The 5,619-nt window shown below is 42.8% G+C and overlaps 2 non-coding genes across 2 annotated transcripts; both read right to left on the bottom strand.

Annotated features, from left to right (window-relative positions):
• Positions 1 to 3,944: 3,944 nt before the first annotated feature.
• On the bottom strand, positions 3,945 to 4,018 carry trnaf-aaa (transfer RNA phenylalanine (anticodon AAA)). Its single transcript has one exon. It is a non-coding gene; the product is annotated as a tRNA-Phe (tRNA).
• Positions 4,019 to 4,780: 762 nt separating this feature from the next.
• On the bottom strand, positions 4,781 to 4,853 carry trnar-ucg (transfer RNA arginine (anticodon UCG)). Its single transcript has one exon. It is a non-coding gene; the product is annotated as a tRNA-Arg (tRNA).
• Between the last annotated feature and the right edge of the window lie 766 nt (positions 4,854 to 5,619).

Below are 5,619 nucleotides of genomic sequence, written 5' to 3'. Positions count from 1 at the left end.
CTTCACCGTTTTTGTAGTTTTCCCTGCATCACATATATTAGGTTTTACATAACTTGATGCTTGTGGGTGTTTGTTTTCATGCTTCTCTCAACTTCTGCCTCTTCCTCTCAATGCTTTTTCAAAAGACTGTGAAACATTTGTTCGTCATGTCGAGGTTCTCTTTTATTTATTTATTTTCTCTATGTGAGAAAAGAGATCTCCTTTCAAACCATCAAACAATGTGAAAGGATGTTAAGGCCATGATGCTTTTGGGAGGAAAATTCTGATTCTCATGGAAGTTCATTTATTTTGTATTCATGGATGTGTACTGTGCGAAGATGCTGTATGTCATGCATCATGTGAATGTCAAGAATACAGATGGAATTTTTGCATGACAGAACTGAGCAACATTTCTACATTTTCTCGTGTTTAACATCCTCGGTCTAAGGTTTTTGAGCACCTTCACATTTTTAGGTTAAAGTGGTGGGTGTTGTTAGAGATGATAAAAGCTTTGCCTCATTGTAACACACAAATTCAAAGTCCTTCGCTGGCTGTTGATGCCCATTTCTTTGAGGAGCTCTTGCATTTGTTACTTGATTTCCCACTCCAAACTTCAATTCTATTTTCATCTGTCCATCTTGAAATGCATACCTCAAATCTGTTGAATAGGACAAGATGTTGTTATCCCGATAGATACCTAAGGCACCGACGAGACACTGTGGCCATCAAATGAGTGATAGCATCCTTTGGGTTCTCAAGTGGGCGCCCTCCTTCTTGGATGTTTCGCTGATAGGCCCACGACACCTCCAGAGGGTTCAGCAGTGAATCCCAGCGTCCCAGGTTCCCTCCCATCAATCATCACTCACTTGGAGCCCCAGGCCAGGTCCTTCCTCCTGGTCCACAGCCACTGGCTCCCCTTTTCAGCGGCCTTAGAGAGGTCCTTGATTGCCTGCCTGTGGGCCCTCCCTCGCACCCCCATCTCCCTGAGTAGCCTAGATGTTGAGGTGGTTACGAATCCCCTGCAGCCTACTTCCACCGGGCGTACCTTCACGTTCCATCCTTGTTGTTGGGCGTCTGCTGCAAGATCGGTGTATCTCAGCTTCTTCCGCTCAAAGGCTTCCTCTACGACATCCTCCCAGGGTACCGTGAGCTTGATGACGTACACCAGCTTGAGTGAGGAGGACCACAAAACAAGGTCTGGACGCAGGTTGGTGGATGCGATTTCCGGTGGAAAGCACAGCTTTTTGTCCAGGTCTGCCAGCATTTTCCAGTCCTGTGCTCTTCCCAGCTGCCCAATGTCAGCCCTACTGGTGATAGTGAAGCTGGCTTGACCCTCTCGGACAAAAAGTGTTGGCTGGGATGGAGGAGGGGGGAGCGCATTTGCACTCATCCGTTGGCATTCCAGCACTGTTGCAAGACCTCTGAGCACCTGGTTGTGTCGCCAGGTGTAGCGACCCTGGGTAAGGCTGGTCTTGCATCAAAAACACATTACACGTATAGACCTGCAGATACATGCAAAAAGGATACACATACATTTATATGCACTGATGAGCAATTTGGGAATACGGAAACGGAACAGGACCGGAGGGGGCGGAGTGCCCCTTCTCTAAGTGTCGACAAAACAAAAACAGCACAAATCCCAGAAAAAAACGGATCAACAAGCACTGACATGAAATATCACTCTGATAACAGATAGAAACAGTTTAATCTCTTTCACCCAGTCTCAGGGACAAGTTGGTTATAAAAAACACCCCCAGCACACTCAGAGTTTGAAGATCAGATCCAGACACTGAAAAGCAACCACAGATAAGTGTGCCTCTTAATTGAGAGGAAGAAAAAGGCATCCACTTTCAGTCTCTTTTTCTGCATTTTCCTTTCATTCATTATCACCCCTGTGTGGGAGTAAAGTACAGACAGATGTTTTTTCTTTTCATGCTTATTCTCTGCCCATACCTTGTCTCTGCAAATGTTCACATAAAAACATCTTTCATTTTCATACAAGTAATGTTTGTTACTTCATAACAGGCTGGATCGTGTCACAGTTTGCCTTTTAATGTAGGTGAAACTGCTGCACATTTTGCATTAGTCACCAACGCTCAAGTTTGTACATGAAGGTGAACAGTGGAGGAGGCTTAAAAAGTTGTTGGAGTCATCATATAGATCAAAGAAAAAAAAATTGGAGGAAAGGGAAAAAAATTTTGGAAAATCTGAGTGTTGACTTGGATTTTTTCACACTGTTTCCTCACTCAAACTGTCTTGGAGGAAGAAATAATGTTGTGCCCTTCCAAGTACTCCTTCTCGGTTTCACACACACATATGGACTACAACTATGCTGACTGCTTGGACCTCAGTCACTGTCCATTTACTCTCCTCTGAGGCAGCAGCTAAAACTGCTCGAGGACAGAAGTCATTGCACAATGCACCTCAGACAGATTGTTAATCAGACTGTGGTGCATGATATTCTGGAGTGAGTTACATCTCAGTCTCTTGGTGAGTGATCACCCAGCTGTGTTTGCTAATGTCACACAGGGTCAGCTGGAAAGAGCTGTTTGCCTCTGTTAAAGATACAGAAACACAGAAGGAGAATACGTTGCTTGATGGGAGGAAGGAAGTGGAAAGTAGAGGAAAGGGTAATGAATGAAAAAAGGTGGCGACTTATCCAACTAATCCAGCAACACACTGTACCAGTAACTGGGATGTGAATAATACTACTATTATTAAAACTATTCAAAAATCATCTGGAATAACTGTATTACAGAAACACACATCCCCTCCATTCCAATATTAGTGTACAGAGGATTGTAACTAACTTGCTAAAGTAAGCAACGTACAGGCTGCATTCTGATGGATAATAGTTCCCTGTGACGTTGACTGCACAGGAAATTCAGCCATCTTAAGTAAGCTTCCAAACTGTAGGGAACAGAAACATTCAGTTCAAATGGAACTATGAACAATGTAAGTAAGAACTGAACAACCATTCATCACCTTAAATGGGATAGCAATCAGTTATTGTAATAAGATTGAGTTTGAAAAAATGGGCATACCAACACAGCTAAAATATGTGTTGTTATAGTAATTAATGTTAAGTTTTTGTATGTGGTTAAAGAGGTTCAGTTACCTCATACAACAAAATCTAAAACTTTAAAAAAAAAAATTCTGATAGTTGCGCTGATATTAAAAATAAAGTTATTAGCTAGCTATACTAACTGGTTTGGCCTGCTTAGCTGTGGAACTAATGCTACTGTTAGCATTCAGTGCTACATTTGTTAAAAAATAGTTTGAATACACTCGTTTTTATACTTTAAGTGCTTTCAGTTTCTTCTCTTTTATCTGTTTAAGTCACACGACAAAAATTCTATTCTATTTATTCCCCTGTGACCCACTCCAGGACAAGCAGCAGAAAATATATTGATGCATTAATGACTGTTGCCACCAGAGCTGAGTTTAAAAGATGTGGATGCTTAAAAAGCACTGAATGCTGCAACTGGTTTCAGTGCAAAGAAGATTAAAAAGGTTCCTTAAAAGTCATTGTCATTTCACCATAACTGGGAAAACACTGATGTTGTGCAACTGTCTCGATTTACATGCCTGCGCAACATAATGTGAAAGTAGCAGAAAGTGCCACTGGATTTGCAGATCGGGCTGGTATCCCCCAAAAGGTGTGTTCATGCTAAAGGGGGATCGTGCTTTTCAGTCTCCCTGGGGAAGTTTGTGACAGGGTGCTGGAGGGATGTCTGCTCAGACCGCTTCCCCTGTGATCCGGTCCAGGACAAGCAGCAGAAAATATATGGATGTATGAATGACTGTTGCCATCAGAGCTGAGTTTAAAAGATTTGGATGCTTAAACAGCACTGAATGCTGCAACTGGTTTAAATGCAAAGAATATTGGGAAGGTTCTTTAAAAGGCCATGTGTTTTGGAAGGGTCTCTACACATCTGATTTTGTTGCTGATGTTTGTGAAGTCTTGGGCAGTATGGGGATTGAACCCATGACCTTGGTGTTTTTAGCACCACACTCTGACCAGCTGAGCTAACCGGCCTATTTTTGGTGTGCCCTACAACCAAATTTATTCTAGAATTGAAGCCAGTCGACGGCCTGTGAAAACATTCACTTTAAATTCTATGACCTACTGTTACAGTCTCTATAAGAATGCTGCAATTAAAGCAGATCCAGCACTGAAAAAAGGGACACTTTGTTCTCTTGTATTAGGGTAGCATGAACAACTAGTGCTCGCATTCACACTACATAGTGTACACGTTTATAATTCTATGTCAACAAGGAAGTATTTCAGACTTTCAATCCTTCCATTTAAAATTCTTTCACTTAAAGGGATAGTTCACATCTTTTGACATGAAGCTGTATGACATCCCAAATTAGCAATATCATTTATGAACATTGACTTACCCCCTGCTGCGTCCTGTGAGCCGAGTCCCAGCCTCGTTTTGGCGTTGATGAAGGTAGTCCAGCTAGTTGGCTGGGGCCACAAAAATAAAGCGTTTTGCTTCTCAAAACAATATGCATTCAAAAGAGTGATACATTTGCATCACAAAATCATTCAACAGAAAAAGTCAGACCTCACAATCGCTTGGTGCTATTTTCTCTCTACCTTCGTATTACTATGGGCTGTGTAAACCGTGCAGACCGACGTGCAGACCGAGCAGTCCCCTGCTTCCGAGCAATAAACACCGTAACAGGTGCGGCTATCGGCAGATGGCGGCACACATTGATATGAAGGAAAAAAAAAAAGCACCAAGCGATTGTGAGGTCTGACTTTTTCTGTAACCACCAAATGGAAACAGAACAACCACGAAGGGACTCGAACCCTCAATCTTCTGATCCGAAGTCAGACGCCTTATCCATTAGGCCACGTGGTCTCAAGCCTGGATAATCTGATTGTCATTTCACCATAATTGGGACAACACTGGTGTTGCGCAACTGTCTCAATTTACATGGCCGCGCAACATAATGTGAAAGTAGCAGAAAGGGCCTCTGGATTTGCAGATCGGGCTGGTTGTCCCCCAAAAGGTGTGTTCATGCTAAAGGGGGATTGCGCTTTTCAGTCTCCCGGTACCTTGCGCAAATGTTTTGTGAATCGCTTTGGCACGTAGATGGCACGGCAGCCCTATGCCGTAAAACTAGCGAAACCTGTTGATATGAGCTTACTTTGACAATATGACGAACTAGTTACTGAACAACTCTCCTAACACTGTCAAACATCAAGCAAGTGATACACAACACACAGCAAAAAAGGAAAGCGTGAAGGGGAAAGCAGGAGTGAGGATTTTGACATTCTCAGCTGATTGCTCTGGTTTGCAAAGATGCACTAGCGCGAATCATTTCAATCAGGGGAAAGGCAGATATCGTGCGCGCCATAACACCAACAGCAGGATGGCTATCAAAACAACAAATAAGTACACAACACTGCGTTACAGTAAATGAGGTGTCCACTTGCATACCTCATGCTATTTACCGTTACATTAGCGACAGTGACCGAGCTGCAGAGCTAACGACACAGACAGACTGACCGATTTGACTCTGGAACCATGAATTAATCATTATCCTGATTAAATGCACTGAATTTGTGGATTCATTCTTCTTCAGGAAGCTTGAAGTAGGGGGTTGTGGTCTAAAATGAGCAAG

The sequence above is a fragment of the Odontesthes bonariensis genome, chromosome 9, assembly GCF_027942865.1.
Source record: "Odontesthes bonariensis isolate fOdoBon6 chromosome 9, fOdoBon6.hap1, whole genome shotgun sequence".
Taxonomy (NCBI): domain Eukaryota; kingdom Metazoa; phylum Chordata; class Actinopteri; order Atheriniformes; family Atherinopsidae; genus Odontesthes; species Odontesthes bonariensis.
Note: the sequence above shows the minus strand (reverse complement) of the source record. Positions and strands in the feature narration are given on the sequence as shown.